Source organism: Schistocerca nitens, unplaced genomic scaffold (assembly GCF_023898315.1).
Source record: "Schistocerca nitens isolate TAMUIC-IGC-003100 unplaced genomic scaffold, iqSchNite1.1 HiC_scaffold_334, whole genome shotgun sequence".
Taxonomy (NCBI): Eukaryota; Metazoa; Arthropoda; class Insecta; order Orthoptera; family Acrididae; genus Schistocerca; species Schistocerca nitens.
In genome coordinates, this window is record NW_026045868.1 from 125,927 (window position 1) to 141,398 (window position 15,472).

Below are 15,472 nucleotides of genomic sequence, written 5' to 3' on the forward strand. Positions count from 1 at the left end.
AGAATGTAACTACGCCGTTTCCTGCCACCACAGTGCTTTAAACGGTGGCAGTTGCATGTGACGGGAGAGGATTGCGCTCCGCGCAGTCGTGGCCGAGTGGTTAAGGCGTCTGACTCGAAATCAGATTCCCTCTGGGAGCGTAGGTTCGAGTCCTACCGGCTGTGTGCGATTTTGCGTAAAGAAGAGCAAATATTTTCACACGCATGAACGCGGGTGCAAGCCAATGACGCCACTCTCAACAAGACGAAAATTTAAGAATACAGAGTTCCGCGACGGCCGCTGCTTCCTGTGGTTACCGGTTCACCACGCACTGACGCTGGGACTGCAGAAAGCCGTCGCAGGCCCACGAGTGCGCTCCCGTCATTTTCTCGCGCCGACGCCGAGTTTGTGAGTACACACATGTGCTTGGAAGTTTTGGACAGAGCGAACATTCATTTCTTTTTAAGAATCGTAATTCAGTCATTCGAGTGCGGCAAAAGCAATGGTGCAGCGTTTCTTTTCTTAAGATCTCGCAGCTACTTGCAAGTATGTCCACCGCTTAAGACGACAGAAAACTAGCGTCAGCGGTGCGTCAGTGGGAAGTCGGTGAAGTCGCCATTGGAGCCATAAGCCAGTAATTACGACATGTGAATCACTCGCTCATCACGCAGCTGTACGATAGCTCAGTCGGTAGAGCGTTAGGTTTTCAACCAAAGGGTGTTGGGTCCAAGCCTCTGCCTGGGCGAAAATTAATACACTTTCGTAACGGCTAATGTGCTGGCCATGGAAACACTAGAGAAAAGAGTGAGGCCAAGCCGCTTTCTGCCATCGGATTGCTTCTCAAGGTGGCACTTTCACTTGTCGGAAGACGCTTTTGCCACCGGCAGTCGTGGCCGAGTGGTTAAGGCGTCTGACTTGAAATCAGATTCCCTCTGGGAGCGCAGGTTCGAGTCCTGCCGACTGCGAAAATTTTCTCGCTCACAGAAGATGGACGTTCAGCTGCATCCTAGCGGTTGCGTCACTACTAAACACGTGGGTCGCCAGCAATGTGCAGTGTTCTTGGCTACAGGGTGCAGCGCTAAAGTCGCGCCCAGAAGCCACAGCTCATCTCCTCGTCTCGCAGCCGTCCACCAGGTGTCAGTGCAAGTGTCGCCTCTCTGGGCAGTGCAGATGTGTCCATTTTAGCTTGCAGACGATGACGTGCAGCAATTTATGAGCTAGCGCAAGTCAAATGTTTTACCGTGTGTATCTGCTAGATACTGCCTCTCACACGGTGGAGAGGCTCACTCCTTCTTGTGTCTCGTTCTCTGCACACGAGTTGCACGTGGCATCGATATAGCACCGGTTTTCTAGCGTCAGCGAAGTCAATATTACATGAATCGAGTCGACGTGTTTGCTTGTTACGATGATTGAAGCAGAAGAAATGTGTGTGGTGCTTCACTGCATCTGCTGCTCGCCTTTCAGCGTCCCTGTGTCTTATCAGACGAAGACGACTGTGAAATTGGCGACGAGGCAGAGGTTAACGAAGACGTACAAAACAGAGACGTTCCACGTCAGCCGAAATAGCTCAGTTGGGAGAGCGTTAGACTGAAGATCTAAAGGTCCCTGGTTCGATCCCGGGTTTCGGCATGCATTCGTTTTGAAGCTGACGCCAATGGAATTGCTCTGAGTTTGTGATAATGTAACTACCGCCGAGAACAAAAGTGACTCCCTCCTGTAGCTGTTCTGGTTGTCTAGTGCATGCCATAAGAGGAACACAGTAGGCAACTGCCTGGGAAGCAAGAAAATAAAAAAAAAATGTCCTACCGACTGCGTTCCCTTTTTTGTGTCAGGACGTGAAGAACGTCTCCAACGGAACTGTGAAATGAGCGAAAGCGTGGGAAACATTGCATTCAAAATGCTTGTGAATTTTCGAGTTGCCCAGTGAGTGTCAACAAAACACGTAAATCCTCTGCTCCAACGCATGAGACGTAACGACTGCTGCAATTTGTTTTTGCGTCGTGTGTCAGTATTCTTTGATAGTCTGTTACGAGCTTAGCACGATAAGTTTGTAGACAGCATCCAGGCGACGTTTTATTAGTTGCAGCGATTGCACAACAGTAAAGGACATGAGCCAATGTATAGTTGTGCATCGTGGAAGGTTTGCTAACGTCCTGTGAGCCCGGGTAGCTCAGCCGGTAGAGCATTAGGCTTTTAACCTAAGGGTCCAGGGTTCAAATCCCTGTCTGGGCGGAAATTTTAATGCTTTGGTAGTGATTCGTCTAGTAGCGGCGGAAACACTACGGAAGAGAATGTAACTACGCCGTTTCCTGCCACCACAGTGCTTTAAACGGTGGCAGTTGCATGTGACGGGAGAGGATTGCGCTCCGCGCAGTCGTGGCCGAGTGGTTAAGGCGTCTGACTCGAAATCAGATTCCCTCTGGGAGCGTAGGTTCGAGTCCTACCGGCTGTGTGCGATTTTGCGTAAAGAAGAGCAAATATTTTCACACGCATGAACGCGGGTGCAAGCCAATGACGCCACTCTCAACAAGACGAAAATTTAAGAATACAGAGTTCCGCGACGGCCGCTGCTTCCTGTGGTTACCGGTTCACCACGCACTGACGCTGGGACTGCAGAAAGCCGTCGCAGGCCCACGAGTGCGCTCCCGTCATTTTCTCGCGCCGACGCCGAGTTTGTGAGTACACACATGTGCTTGGAAGTTTTGGACAGAGCGAACATTCATTTCTTTTTAAGAATCGTAATTCAGTCATTCGAGTGCGGCAAAAGCAATGGTGCAGCGTTTCTTTTCTTAAGATCTCGCAGCTACTTGCAAGTATGTCCACCGCTTAAGACGACAGAAAACTAGCGTCAGCGGTGCGTCAGTGGGAAGTCGGTGAAGTCGCCATTGGAGCCATAAGCCAGTAATTACGACATGTGAATCACTCGCTCATCACGCAGCTGTACGATAGCTCAGTCGGTAGAGCGTTAGGTTTTCAACCAAAGGGTGTTGGGTCCAAGCCTCTGCCTGGGCGAAAATTAATACACTTTCGTAACGGCTAATGTGCTGGCCATGGAAACACTAGAGAAAAGAGTGAGGCCAAGCCGCTTTCTGCCATCGGATTGCTTCTCAAGGTGCAACTTCCACTTGTCGGAAGACGCTTTTGCCACCGGCAGTCGTGGCCGAGTGGTTAAGGCGTCTGACTTGAAATCAGATTCCCTCCGGGAGCGCAGGTTCGAGTCCTGCCGACTGCGAAAATTTTCTCGCTCACAGAAGATGGACGTTCAGCTGCATCCTAGCGGTTGCGTCACTACTAAACACGTGGGTCGCCAGCAATGTGCAGTGTTCTTGGCTACAGGGTGCAGCGCTAAAGTCGCGCCCAGAAGCCACAGCTCATCTCCTCGTCTCGCAGCCGTCCACCAGGTGTCAGTGCAAGTGTCGCCTCTCTGGGCAGTGCAGATGTGTCCATTTTAGCTTGCAGACGATGACGTGCAGCAATTTATGAGCTAGCGCAAGTCAAATGTTTTACCGTGTGTATCTGCTAGATACTGCCTCTCACACGGTGGAGAGGCTCACTCCTTCTTGTGTCTCGTTCTCTGCACACGAGTTGCACGTGGCATCGATATAGCACCGGTTTTCTAGCGTCAGCGAAGTCAATATTACATGAATCGAGTCGACGTGTTTGCTTGTTACGATGATTGAAGCAGAAGAAATGTGTGTGGTGCTTCACTGCATCTGCTGCTCGCCTTTCAGCGTCCCTGTGTCTTATCAGACGAAGACGACTGTGAAATTGGCGACGAGGCAGAGGTTAACGAAGACGTACAAAACAGAGACGTTCCACGTCAGCCGAAATAGCTCAGTTGGGAGAGCGTTAGACTGAAGATCTAAAGGTCCCTGGTTCGATCCCGGGTTTCGGCATGCATTCGTTTTGAAGCTGACGCCAATGGAATTGCTCTGAGTTTGTGATAATGTAACTACCGCCGAGAACAAAAGTGACTCCCTCCTGTAGCTGTTCTGGTTGTCTAGTGCATGCCATAAGAGGAACACAGTAGGCAACTGCCTGGGAAGCAAGAAAATAAAAAAAAAAATGTCCTACCGACTGCGTTCCCTTTTTTGTGTCAGGACGTGAAGAACGTCTCCAACGGAACTGTGAAATGAGCGAAAGCATGGGAAACATTGCATTCAAAATGCTTGTGAATTTTCGAGTTGCCCAGTGAGTGTCAACAAAACACGTAAATCCTCTGCTCCAACGCATGAGACGTAACGACTGCTGCAATTTGTTTTTGCGTCGTGTGTCAGTATTCTTTGATAGTCTGTTACGAGCTTAGCACGATAAGTTTGTAGACAGCATCCAGGCGACGTTTTATTAGTTGCAGCGATTGCACAACAGTAAAGGACATGAGCCAATGTATAGTTGTGCATCGTGGAAGGTTTGCTAACGTCCTGTGAGCCCGGGTAGCTCAGCCGGTAGAGCATTAGGCTTTTAACCTAAGGGTCCAGGGTTCAAATCCCTGTCTGGGCGGAAATTTTAATGCTTTGGTAGTGATTCGTCTAGTAGCGGCGGAAACACTACGGAAGAGAATGTAACTACGCCGTTTCCTGCCACCACAGTGCTTTAAACGGTGGCAGTTGCATGTGACGGGAGAGGATTGCGCTCCGCGCAGTCGTGGCCGAGTGGTTAAGGCGTCTGACTCGAAATCAGATTCCCTCTGGGAGCGTAGGTTCGAGTCCTACCGGCTGTGTGCGATTTTGCGTAAAGAAGAGCAAATATTTTCACACGCATGAACGCGGGTGCAAGCCAATGACGCCACTCTCAACAAGACGAAAATTTAAGAATACAGAGTTCCGCGACGGCCGCTGCTTCCTGTGGTTACCGGTTCACCACGCACTGACGCTGGGACTGCAGAAAGCCGTCGCAGGCCCACGAGTGCGCTCCCGTCATTTTCTCGCGCCGACGCCGAGTTTGTGAGTACACACATGTGCTTGGAAGTTTTGGACAGAGCGAACATTCATTTCTTTTTAAGAATCGTAATTCAGTCATTCGAGTGCGGCAAAAGCAATGGTGCAGCGTTTCTTTTCTTAAGATCTCGCAGCTACTTGCAAGTATGTCCACCGCTTAAGACGACAGAAAACTAGCGTCAGCGGTGCGTCAGTGGGAAGTCGGTGAAGTCGCCATTGGAGCCATAAGCCAGTAATTACGACATGTGAATCACTCGCTCATCACGCAGCTGTACGATAGCTCAGTCGGTAGAGCGTTAGGTTTTCAACCAAAGGGTGTTGGGTCCAAGCCTCTGCCTGGGCGAAAATTAATACACTTTCGTAACGGCTAATGTGCTGGCCATGGAAACACTAGAGAAAAGAGTGAGGCCAAGCCGCTTTCTGCCATCGGATTGCTTCTCAAGGTGCAACTTCCACTTGTCGGAAGACGCTTTTGCCACCGGCAGTCGTGGCCGAGTGGTTAAGGCGTCTGACTTGAAATCAGATTCCCTCCGGGAGCGCAGGTTCGAGTCCTGCCGACTGCGAAAATTTTCTCGCTCACAGAAGATGGACGTTCAGCTGCATCCTAGCGGTTGCGTCACTACTAAACACGTGGGTCGCCAGCAATGTGCAGTGTTCTTGGCTACAGGGTGCAGCGCTAAAGTCGCGCCCAGAAGCCACAGCTCATCTCCTCGTCTCGCAGCCGTCCACCAGGTGTCAGTGCAAGTGTCGCCTCTCTGGGCAGTGCAGATGTGTCCATTTTAGCTTGCAGACGATGACGTGCAGCAATTTATGAGCTAGCGCAAGTCAAATGTTTTACCGTGTGTATCTGCTAGATACTGCCTCTCACACGGTGGAGAGGCTCACTCCTTCTTGTGTCTCGTTCTCTGCACACGAGTTGCACGTGGCATCGATATAGCACCGGTTTTCTAGCGTCAGCGAAGTCAATATTACATGAATCGAGTCGACGTGTTTGCTTGTTACGATGATTGAAGCAGAAGAAATGTGTGTGGTGCTTCACTGCATCTGCTGCTCGCCTTTCAGCGTCCCTGTGTCTTATCAGACGAAGACGACTGTGAAATTGGCGACGAGGCAGAGGTTAACGAAGACGTACAAAACAGAGACGTTCCACGTCAGCCGAAATAGCTCAGTTGGGAGAGCGTTAGACTGAAGATCTAAAGGTCCCTGGTTCGATCCCGGGTTTCGGCATGCATTCGTTTTGAAGCTGACGCCAATGGAATTGCTCTGAGTTTGTGATAATGTAACTACCGCCGAGAACAAAAGTGACTCCCTCCTGTAGCTGTTCTGGTTGTCTAGTGCATGCCATAAGAGGAACACAGTAGGCAACTGCCTGGGAAGCAAGAAAATAAAAAAAAAATGTCCTACCGACTGCGTTCCCTTTTTTGTGTCAGGACGTGAAGAACGTCTCCAACGGAACTGTGAAATGAGCGAAAGCGTGGGAAACATTGCATTCAAAATGCTTGTGAATTTTCGAGTTGCCCAGTGAGTGTCAACAAAACACGTAAATCCTCTGCTCCAACGCATGAGACGTAACGACTGCTGCAATTTGTTTTTGCGTCGTGTGTCAGTATTCTTTGATAGTCTGTTACGAGCTTAGCACGATAAGTTTGTAGACAGCATCCAGGCGACGTTTTATTAGTTGCAGCGATTGCACAACAGTAAAGGACATGAGCCAATGTATAGTTGTGCATCGTGGAAGGTTTGCTAACGTCCTGTGAGCCCGGGTAGCTCAGCCGGTAGAGCATTAGGCTTTTAACCTAAGGGTCCAGGGTTCAAATCCCTGTCTGGGCGGAAATTTTAATGCTTTGGTAGTGATTCGTCTAGTAGCGGCGGAAACACTACGGAAGAGAATGTAACTACGCCGTTTCCTGCCACCACAGTGCTTTAAACGGTGGCAGTTGCATGTGACGGGAGAGGATTGCGCTCCGCGCAGTCGTGGCCGAGTGGTTAAGGCGTCTGACTCGAAATCAGATTCCCTCTGGGAGCGTAGGTTCGAGTCCTACCGGCTGTGTGCGATTTTGCGTAAAGAAGAGCAAATATTTTCACACGCATGAACGCGGGTGCAAGCCAATGACGCCACTCTCAACAAGACGAAAATTTAAGAATACAGAGTTCCGCGACGGCCGCTGCTTCCTGTGGTTACCGGTTCACCACGCACTGACGCTGGGACTGCAGAAAGCCGTCGCAGGCCCACGAGTGCGCTCCCGTCATTTTCTCGCGCCGACGCCGAGTTTGTGAGTACACACATGTGCTTGGAAGTTTTGGACAGAGCGAACATTCATTTCTTTTTAAGAATCGTAATTCAGTCATTCGAGTGCGGCAAAAGCAATGGTGCAGCGTTTCTTTTCTTAAGATCTCGCAGCTACTTGCAAGTATGTCCACCGCTTAAGACGACAGAAAACTAGCGTCAGCGGTGCGTCAGTGGGAAGTCGGTGAAGTCGCCATTGGAGCCATAAGCCAGTAATTACGACATGTGAATCACTCGCTCATCACGCAGCTGTACGATAGCTCAGTCGGTAGAGCGTTAGGTTTTCAACCAAAGGGTGTTGGGTCCAAGCCTCTGCCTGGGCGAAAATTAATACACTTTCGTAACGGCTAATGTGCTGGCCATGGAAACACTAGAGAAAAGAGTGAGGCCAAGCCGCTTTCTGCCATCGGATTGCTTCTCAAGGTGGCACTTTCACTTGTCGGAAGACGCTTTTGCCACCGGCAGTCGTGGCCGAGTGGTTAAGGCGTCTGACTTGAAATCAGATTCCCTCTGGGAGCGCAGGTTCGAGTCCTGCCGACTGCGAAAATTTTCTCGCTCACAGAAGATGGACGTTCAGCTGCATCCTAGCGGTTGCGTCACTACTAAACACGTGGGTCGCCAGCAATGTGCAGTGTTCTTGGCTACAGGGTGCAGCGCTAAAGTCGCGCCCAGAAGCCACAGCTCATCTCCTCGTCTCGCAGCCGTCCACCAGGTGTCAGTGCAAGTGTCGCCTCTCTGGGCAGTGCAGATGTGTCCATTTTAGCTTGCAGACGATGACGTGCAGCAATTTATGAGCTAGCGCAAGTCAAATGTTTTACCGTGTGTATCTGCTAGATACTGCCTCTCACACGGTGGAGAGGCTCACTCCTTCTTGTGTCTCGTTCTCTGCACACGAGTTGCACGTGGCATCGATATAGCACCGGTTTTCTAGCGTCAGCGAAGTCAATATTACATGAATCGAGTCGACGTGTTTGCTTGTTACGATGATTGAAGCAGAAGAAATGTGTGTGGTGCTTCACTGCATCTGCTGCTCGCCTTTCAGCGTCCCTGTGTCTTATCAGACGAAGACGACTGTGAAATTGGCGACGAGGCAGAGGTTAACGAAGACGTACAAAACAGAGACGTTCCACGTCAGCCGAAATAGCTCAGTTGGGAGAGCGTTAGACTGAAGATCTAAAGGTCCCTGGTTCGATCCCGGGTTTCGGCATGCATTCGTTTTGAAGCTGACGCCAATGGAATTGCTCTGAGTTTGTGATAATGTAACTACCGCCGAGAACAAAAGTGACTCCCTCCTGTAGCTGTTCTGGTTGTCTAGTGCATGCCATAAGAGGAACACAGTAGGCAACTGCCTGGGAAGCAAGAAAATAAAAAAAAAATGTCCTACCGACTGCGTTCCCTTTTTTGTGTCAGGACGTGAAGAACGTCTCCAACGGAACTGTGAAATGAGCGAAAGCGTGGGAAACATTGCATTCAAAATGCTTGTGAATTTTCGAGTTGCCCAGTGAGTGTCAACAAAACACGTAAATCCTCTGCTCCAACGCATGAGACGTAACGACTGCTGCAATTTGTTTTTGCGTCGTGTGTCAGTATTCTTTGATAGTCTGTTACGAGCTTAGCACGATAAGTTTGTAGACAGCATCCAGGCGACGTTTTATTAGTTGCAGCGATTGCACAACAGTAAAGGACATGAGCCAATGTATAGTTGTGCATCGTGGAAGGTTTGCTAACGTCCTGTGAGCCCGGGTAGCTCAGCCGGTAGAGCATTAGGATTTTAACCTAAGGGTCCAGGGTTCAAATCCCTGTCTGGGCGGAAATTTTAATGCTTTGGTAGTGATTCGTCTAGTAGCGGCGGAAACACTACGGAAGAGAATGTAACTACGCCGTTTCCTGCCACCACAGTGCTTTAAACGGTGGCAGTTGCATGTGACGGGAGAGGATTGCGCTCCGCGCAGTCGTGGCCGAGTGGTTAAGGCGTCTGACTCGAAATCAGATTCCCTCTGGGAGCGTAGGTTCGAGTCCTACCGGCTGCGTGCGATTTTGCGTAAAGAAGAGCAAATATTTTCACACGCATGAACGCGGGTGCAAGCCAATGACGCCACTCTCAACAAGACGAAAATTTAAGAATACAGAGTTCCGCGACGGCCGCTGCTTCCTGTGGTTACCGGTTCACCACGCACTGACGCTGGGACTGCAGAAAGCCGTCGCAGGCCCACGAGTGCGCTCCCGTCATTTTCTCGCGCCGACGCCGAGTTTGTGAGTACACACATGTGCTTGGAAGTTTTGGACAGAGCGAACATTCATTTCTTTTTAAGAATCGTAATTCAGTCATTCGAGTGCGGCAAAAGCAATGGTGCAGCGTTTCTTTTCTTAAGATCTCGCAGCTACTTGCAAGTATGTCCACCGCTTAAGACGACAGAAAACTAGCGTCAGCGGTGCGTCAGTGGGAAGTCGGTGAAGTCGCCATTGGAGCCATAAGCCAGTAATTACGACATGTGAATCACTCGCTCATCACGCAGCTGTACGATAGCTCAGTCGGTAGAGCGTTAGGTTTTCAACCAAAGGGTGTTGGGTCCAAGCCTCTGCCTGGGCGAAAATTAATACACTTTCGTAACGGCTAATGTGCTGGCCATGGAAACACTAGAGAAAAGAGTGAGGCCAAGCCGCTTTCTGCCATCGGATTGCTTCTCAAGGTGCAACTTCCACTTGTCGGAAGACGCTTTTGCCACCGGCAGTCGTGGCCGAGTGGTTAAGGCGTCTGACTTGAAATCAGATTCCCTCCGGGAGCGCAGGTTCGAGTCCTGCCGACTGCGAAAATTTTCTCGCTCACAGAAGATGGACGTTCAGCTGCATCCTAGCGGTTGCGTCACTACTAAACACGTGGGTCGCCAGCAATGTGCAGTGTTCTTGGCTACAGGGTGCAGCGCTAAAGTCGCGCCCAGAAGCCACAGCTCATCTCCTCGTCTCGCAGCCGTCCACCAGGTGTCAGTGCAAGTGTCGCCTCTCTGGGCAGTGCAGATGTGTCCATTTTAGCTTGCAGACGATGACGTGCAGCAATTTATGAGCTAGCGCAAGTCAAATGTTTTACCGTGTGTATCTGCTAGATACTGCCTCTCACACGGTGGAGAGGCTCACTCCTTCTTGTGTCTCGTTCTCTGCACACGAGTTGCACGTGGCATCGATATAGCACCGGTTTTCTAGCGTCAGCGAAGTCAATATTACATGAATCGAGTCGACGTGTTTGCTTGTTACGATGATTGAAGCAGAAGAAATGTGTGTGGTGCTTCACTGCATCTGCTGCTCGCCTTTCAGCGTCCCTGTGTCTTATCAGACGAAGACGACTGTGAAATTGGCGACGAGGCAGAGGTTAACGAAGACGTACAAAACAGAGACGTTCCACGTCAGCCGAAATAGCTCAGTTGGGAGAGCGTTAGACTGAAGATCTAAAGGTCCCTGGTTCGATCCCGGGTTTCGGCATGCATTCGTTTTGAAGCTGACGCCAATGGAATTGCTCTGAGTTTGTGATAATGTAACTACCGCCGAGAACAAAAGTGACTCCCTCCTGTAGCTGTTCTGGTTGTCTAGTGCATGCCATAAGAGGAACACAGTAGGCAACTGCCTGGGAAGCAAGAAAATAAAAAAAAAATGTCCTACCGACTGCGTTCCCTTTTTTGTGTCAGGACGTGAAGAACGTCTCCAACGGAACTGTGAAATGAGCGAAAGCGTGGGAAACATTGCATTCAAAATGCTTGTGAATTTTCGAGTTGCCCAGTGAGTGTCAACAAAACACGTAAATCCTCTGCTCCAACGCATGAGACGTAACGACTGCTGCAATTTGTTTTTGCGTCGTGTGTCAGTATTCTTTGATAGTCTGTTACGAGCTTAGCACGATAAGTTTGTAGACAGCATCCAGGCGACGTTTTATTAGTTGCAGCGATTGCACAACAGTAAAGGACATGAGCCAATGTATAGTTGTGCATCGTGGAAGGTTTGCTAACGTCCTGTGAGCCCGGGTAGCTCAGCCGGTAGAGCATTAGGATTTTAACCTAAGGGTCCAGGGTTCAAATCCCTGTCTGGGCGGAAATTTTAATGCTTTGGTAGTGATTCGTCTAGTAGCGGCGGAAACACTACGGAAGAGAATGTAACTACGCCGTTTCCTGCCACCACAGTGCTTTAAACGGTGGCAGTTGCATGTGACGGGAGAGGATTGCGCTCCGCGCAGTCGTGGCCGAGTGGTTAAGGCGTCTGACTCGAAATCAGATTCCCTCTGGGAGCGTAGGTTCGAGTCCTACCGGCTGCGTGCGATTTTGCGTAAAGAAGAGCAAATATTTTCACACGCATGAACGCGGGTGCAAGCCAATGACGCCACTCTCAACAAGACGAAAATTTAAGAATACAGAGTTCCGCGACGGCCGCTGCTTCCTGTGGTTACCGGTTCACCACGCACTGACGCTGGGACTGCAGAAAGCCGTCGCAGGCCCACGAGTGCGCTCCCGTCATTTTCTCGCGCCGACGCCGAGTTTGTGAGTACACACATGTGCTTGGAAGTTTTGGACAGAGCGAACATTCATTTCTTTTTAAGAATCGTAATTCAGTCATTCGAGTGCGGCAAAAGCAATGGTGCAGCGTTTCTTTTCTTAAGATCTCGCAGCTACTTGCAAGTATGTCCACCGCTTAAGACGACAGAAAACTAGCGTCAGCGGTGCGTCAGTGGGAAGTCGGTGAAGTCGCCATTGGAGCCATAAGCCAGTAATTACGACATGTGAATCACTCGCTCATCACGCAGCTGTACGATAGCTCAGTCGGTAGAGCGTTAGGTTTTCAACCAAAGGGTGTTGGGTCCAAGCCTCTGCCTGGGCGAAAATTAATACACTTTCGTAACGGCTAATGTGCTGGCCATGGAAACACTAGAGAAAAGAGTGAGGCCAAGCCGCTTTCTGCCATCGGATTGCTTCTCAAGGTGGCACTTTCACTTGTCGGAAGACGCTTTTGCCACCGGCAGTCGTGGCCGAGTGGTTAAGGCGTCTGACTTGAAATCAGATTCCCTCTGGGAGCGCAGGTTCGAGTCCTGCCGACTGCGAAAATTTTCTCGCTCACAGAAGATGGACGTTCAGCTGCATCCTAGCGGTTGCGTCACTACTAAACACGTGGGTCGCCAGCAATGTGCAGTGTTCTTGGCTACAGGGTGCAGCGCTAAAGTCGCGCCCAGAAGCCACAGCTCATCTCCTCGTCTCGCAGCCGTCCACCAGGTGTCAGTGCAAGTGTCGCCTCTCTGGGCAGTGCAGATGTGTCCATTTTAGCTTGCAGACGATGACGTGCAGCAATTTATGAGCTAGCGCAAGTCAAATGTTTTACCGTGTGTATCTGCTAGATACTGCCTCTCACACGGTGGAGAGGCTCACTCCTTCTTGTGTCTCGTTCTCTGCACACGAGTTGCACGTGGCATCGATATAGCACCGGTTTTCTAGCGTCAGCGAAGTCAATATTACATGAATCGAGTCGACGTGTTTGCTTGTTACGATGATTGAAGCAGAAGAAATGTGTGTGGTGCTTCACTGCATCTGCTGCTCGCCTTTCAGCGTCCCTGTGTCTTATCAGACGAAGACGACTGTGAAATTGGCGACGAGGCAGAGGTTAACGAAGACGTACAAAACAGAGACGTTCCACGTCAGCCGAAATAGCTCAGTTGGGAGAGCGTTAGACTGAAGATCTAAAGGTCCCTGGTTCGATCCCGGGTTTCGGCATGCATTCGTTTTGAAGCTGACGCCAATGGAATTGCTCTGAGTTTGTGATAATGTAACTACCGCCGAGAACAAAAGTGACTCCCTCCTGTAGCTGTTCTGGTTGTCTAGTGCATGCCATAAGAGGAACACAGTAGGCAACTGCCTGGGAAGCAAGAAAATAAAAAAAAAAATGTCCTACCGACTGCGTTCCCTTTTTTGTGTCAGGACGTGAAGAACGTCTCCAACGGAACTGTGAAATGAGCGAAAGCGTGGGAAACATTGCATTCAAAATGCTTGTGAATTTTCGAGTTGCCCAGTGAGTGTCAACAAAACACGTAAATCCTCTGCTCCAACGCATGAGACGTAACGACTGCTGCAATTTGTTTTTGCGTCGTGTGTCAGTATTCTTTGATAGTCTGTTACGAGCTTAGCACGATAAGTTTGTAGACAGCATCCAGGCGACGTTTTATTAGTTGCAGCGATTGCACAACAGTAAAGGACATGAGCCAATGTATAGTTGTGCATCGTGGAAGGTTTGCTAACGTCCTGTGAGCCCGGGTAGCTCAGCCGGTAGAGCATTAGGCTTTTAACCTAAGGGTCCAGGGTTCAAATCCCTGTCTGGGCGGAAATTTTAATGCTTTGGTAGTGATTCGTCTAGTAGCGGCGGAAACACTACGGAAGAGAATGTAACTACGCCGTTTCCTGCCACCACAGTGCTTTAAACGGTGGCAGTTGCATGTGACGGGAGAGGATTGCGCTCCGCGCAGTCGTGGCCGAGTGGTTAAGGCGTCTGACTCGAAATCAGATTCCCTCTGGGAGCGTAGGTTCGAGTCCTACCGGCTGTGTGCGATTTTGCGTAAAGAAGAGCAAATATTTTCACACGCATGAACGCGGGTGCAAGCCAATGACGCCACTCTCAACAAGACGAAAATTTAAGAATACAGAGTTCCGCGACGGCCGCTGCTTCCTGTGGTTACCGGTTCACCACGCACTGACGCTGGGACTGCAGAAAGCCGTCGCAGGCCCACGAGTGCGCTCCCGTCATTTTCTCGCGCCGACGCCGAGTTTGTGAGTACACACATGTGCTTGGAAGTTTTGGACAGAGCGAACATTCATTTCTTTTTAAGAATCGTAATTCAGTCATTCGAGTGCGGCAAAAGCAATGGTGCAGCGTTTCTTTTCTTAAGATCTCGCAGCTACTTGCAAGTATGTCCACCGCTTAAGACGACAGAAAACTAGCGTCAGCGGTGCGTCAGTGGGAAGTCGGTGAAGTCGCCATTGGAGCCATAAGCCAGTAATTACGACATGTGAATCACTCGCTCATCACGCAGCTGTACGATAGCTCAGTCGGTAGAGCGTTAGGTTTTCAACCAAAGGGTGTTGGGTCCAAGCCTCTGCCTGGGCGAAAATTAATACACTTTCGTAACGGCTAATGTGCTGGCCATGGAAACACTAGAGAAAAGAGTGAGGCCAAGCCGCTTTCTGCCATCGGATTGCTTCTCAAGGTGGCACTTTCACTTGTCGGAAGACGCTTTTGCCACCGGCAGTCGTGGCCGAGTGGTTAAGGCGTCTGACTTGAAATCAGATTCCCTCTGGGAGCGCAGGTTCGAGTCCTGCCGACTGCGAAAATTTTCTCGCTCACAGAAGATGGACGTTCAGCTGCATCCTAGCGGTTGCGTCACTACTAAACACGTGGGTCGCCAGCAATGTGCAGTGTTCTTGGCTACAGGGTGCAGCGCTAAAGTCGCGCCCAGAAGCCACAGCTCATCTCCTCGTCTCGCAGCCGTCCACCAGGTGTCAGTGCAAGTGTCGCCTCTCTGGGCAGTGCAGATGTGTCCATTTTAGCTTGCAGACGATGACGTGCAGCAATTTATGAGCTAGCGCAAGTCAAATGTTTTACCGTGTGTATCTGCTAGATACTGCCTCTCACACGGTGGAGAGGCTCACTCCTTCTTGTGTCTCGTTCTCTGCACACGAGTTGCACGTGGCATCGATATAGCACCGGTTTTCTAGCGTCAGCGAAGTCAATATTACATGAATCGAGTCGACGTGTTTGCTTGTTACGATGATTGAAGCAGAAGAAATGTGTGTGGTGCTTCACTGCATCTGCTGCTCGCCTTTCAGCGTCCCTGTGTCTTATCAGACGAAGACGACTGTGAAATTGGCGACGAGGCAGAGGTTAACGAAGACGTACAAAACAGAGACGTTCCACGTCAGCCGAAATAGCTCAGTTGGGAGAGCGTTAGACTGAAGATCTAAAGGTCCCTGGTTCGATCCCGGGTTTCGGCATGCATTCGTTTTGAAGCTGACGCCAATGGAATTGCTCTGAGTTTGTGATAATGTAACTACCGCCGAGAACAAAAGTGACTCCCTCCTGTAGCTGTTCTGGTTGTCTAGTGCATGCCATAAGAGGAACACAGTAGGCAACTGCCTGGGAAGCAAGAAAATAAAAAAAAAAATGTCCTACCGACTGCGTTCCCTTTTTTGTGTCAGGACGTGAAGAACGTCTCCAACGGAACTGTGAAATGAGCGAAAGCGTGGGAAACATT

The 15,472-nt window shown here is 50.1% G+C and overlaps 27 non-coding genes across 27 annotated transcripts; all 27 read left to right on the forward strand.

Moving 5' to 3' along the window:
- Nucleotides 1-82: 82 nt before the first annotated feature.
- Trnas-cga (transfer RNA serine (anticodon CGA)) lies at nt 83-164 on the forward strand. Its single transcript has one exon. It is a non-coding gene; the product is annotated as a tRNA-Ser (tRNA).
- Nucleotides 165-862: 698 nt separating this feature from the next.
- On the forward strand, nt 863-944 carry Trnas-uga (transfer RNA serine (anticodon UGA)). The gene has a single exon. It is a non-coding gene; the product is annotated as a tRNA-Ser (tRNA).
- A 591-nt stretch (nt 945-1,535) lies between these two features.
- Nucleotides 1,536-1,608, forward strand: Trnaf-gaa (transfer RNA phenylalanine (anticodon GAA)). The gene has a single exon. It is a non-coding gene; the product is annotated as a tRNA-Phe (tRNA).
- Nucleotides 1,609-2,138: 530 nt separating this feature from the next.
- Nucleotides 2,139-2,211, forward strand: Trnak-uuu (transfer RNA lysine (anticodon UUU)). Its single transcript has one exon. It is a non-coding gene; the product is annotated as a tRNA-Lys (tRNA).
- Nucleotides 2,212-2,349: 138 nt separating this feature from the next.
- Nucleotides 2,350-2,431, forward strand: Trnas-cga (transfer RNA serine (anticodon CGA)). Its single transcript has one exon. It is a non-coding gene; the product is annotated as a tRNA-Ser (tRNA).
- A 698-nt stretch (nt 2,432-3,129) lies between these two features.
- Nucleotides 3,130-3,211, forward strand: Trnas-uga (transfer RNA serine (anticodon UGA)). The gene has a single exon. It is a non-coding gene; the product is annotated as a tRNA-Ser (tRNA).
- A 591-nt stretch (nt 3,212-3,802) lies between these two features.
- Trnaf-gaa (transfer RNA phenylalanine (anticodon GAA)) lies at nt 3,803-3,875 on the forward strand. The gene has a single exon. It is a non-coding gene; the product is annotated as a tRNA-Phe (tRNA).
- Nucleotides 3,876-4,406: 531 nt separating this feature from the next.
- Trnak-uuu (transfer RNA lysine (anticodon UUU)) lies at nt 4,407-4,479 on the forward strand. The gene has a single exon. It is a non-coding gene; the product is annotated as a tRNA-Lys (tRNA).
- Nucleotides 4,480-4,617: 138 nt separating this feature from the next.
- Trnas-cga (transfer RNA serine (anticodon CGA)) lies at nt 4,618-4,699 on the forward strand. The gene has a single exon. It is a non-coding gene; the product is annotated as a tRNA-Ser (tRNA).
- Nucleotides 4,700-5,397: 698 nt separating this feature from the next.
- Trnas-uga (transfer RNA serine (anticodon UGA)) lies at nt 5,398-5,479 on the forward strand. The gene has a single exon. It is a non-coding gene; the product is annotated as a tRNA-Ser (tRNA).
- A 591-nt stretch (nt 5,480-6,070) lies between these two features.
- On the forward strand, nt 6,071-6,143 carry Trnaf-gaa (transfer RNA phenylalanine (anticodon GAA)). The gene has a single exon. It is a non-coding gene; the product is annotated as a tRNA-Phe (tRNA).
- A 530-nt stretch (nt 6,144-6,673) lies between these two features.
- On the forward strand, nt 6,674-6,746 carry Trnak-uuu (transfer RNA lysine (anticodon UUU)). Its single transcript has one exon. It is a non-coding gene; the product is annotated as a tRNA-Lys (tRNA).
- A 138-nt stretch (nt 6,747-6,884) lies between these two features.
- Nucleotides 6,885-6,966, forward strand: Trnas-cga (transfer RNA serine (anticodon CGA)). Its single transcript has one exon. It is a non-coding gene; the product is annotated as a tRNA-Ser (tRNA).
- Nucleotides 6,967-7,664: 698 nt separating this feature from the next.
- Nucleotides 7,665-7,746, forward strand: Trnas-uga (transfer RNA serine (anticodon UGA)). The gene has a single exon. It is a non-coding gene; the product is annotated as a tRNA-Ser (tRNA).
- A 591-nt stretch (nt 7,747-8,337) lies between these two features.
- Nucleotides 8,338-8,410, forward strand: Trnaf-gaa (transfer RNA phenylalanine (anticodon GAA)). Its single transcript has one exon. It is a non-coding gene; the product is annotated as a tRNA-Phe (tRNA).
- Nucleotides 8,411-8,940: 530 nt separating this feature from the next.
- Nucleotides 8,941-9,013, forward strand: Trnak-uuu (transfer RNA lysine (anticodon UUU)). Its single transcript has one exon. It is a non-coding gene; the product is annotated as a tRNA-Lys (tRNA).
- A 138-nt stretch (nt 9,014-9,151) lies between these two features.
- Trnas-cga (transfer RNA serine (anticodon CGA)) lies at nt 9,152-9,233 on the forward strand. The gene has a single exon. It is a non-coding gene; the product is annotated as a tRNA-Ser (tRNA).
- A 698-nt stretch (nt 9,234-9,931) lies between these two features.
- Nucleotides 9,932-10,013, forward strand: Trnas-uga (transfer RNA serine (anticodon UGA)). Its single transcript has one exon. It is a non-coding gene; the product is annotated as a tRNA-Ser (tRNA).
- A 591-nt stretch (nt 10,014-10,604) lies between these two features.
- On the forward strand, nt 10,605-10,677 carry Trnaf-gaa (transfer RNA phenylalanine (anticodon GAA)). Its single transcript has one exon. It is a non-coding gene; the product is annotated as a tRNA-Phe (tRNA).
- Nucleotides 10,678-11,207: 530 nt separating this feature from the next.
- On the forward strand, nt 11,208-11,280 carry Trnak-uuu (transfer RNA lysine (anticodon UUU)). Its single transcript has one exon. It is a non-coding gene; the product is annotated as a tRNA-Lys (tRNA).
- A 138-nt stretch (nt 11,281-11,418) lies between these two features.
- Nucleotides 11,419-11,500, forward strand: Trnas-cga (transfer RNA serine (anticodon CGA)). Its single transcript has one exon. It is a non-coding gene; the product is annotated as a tRNA-Ser (tRNA).
- Nucleotides 11,501-12,198: 698 nt separating this feature from the next.
- Trnas-uga (transfer RNA serine (anticodon UGA)) lies at nt 12,199-12,280 on the forward strand. The gene has a single exon. It is a non-coding gene; the product is annotated as a tRNA-Ser (tRNA).
- A 591-nt stretch (nt 12,281-12,871) lies between these two features.
- On the forward strand, nt 12,872-12,944 carry Trnaf-gaa (transfer RNA phenylalanine (anticodon GAA)). Its single transcript has one exon. It is a non-coding gene; the product is annotated as a tRNA-Phe (tRNA).
- A 531-nt stretch (nt 12,945-13,475) lies between these two features.
- Nucleotides 13,476-13,548, forward strand: Trnak-uuu (transfer RNA lysine (anticodon UUU)). Its single transcript has one exon. It is a non-coding gene; the product is annotated as a tRNA-Lys (tRNA).
- Nucleotides 13,549-13,686: 138 nt separating this feature from the next.
- On the forward strand, nt 13,687-13,768 carry Trnas-cga (transfer RNA serine (anticodon CGA)). The gene has a single exon. It is a non-coding gene; the product is annotated as a tRNA-Ser (tRNA).
- Nucleotides 13,769-14,466: 698 nt separating this feature from the next.
- Nucleotides 14,467-14,548, forward strand: Trnas-uga (transfer RNA serine (anticodon UGA)). Its single transcript has one exon. It is a non-coding gene; the product is annotated as a tRNA-Ser (tRNA).
- Nucleotides 14,549-15,139: 591 nt separating this feature from the next.
- On the forward strand, nt 15,140-15,212 carry Trnaf-gaa (transfer RNA phenylalanine (anticodon GAA)). The gene has a single exon. It is a non-coding gene; the product is annotated as a tRNA-Phe (tRNA).
- The last annotated feature ends 260 nt before the right edge of the window (nt 15,213-15,472 follow it).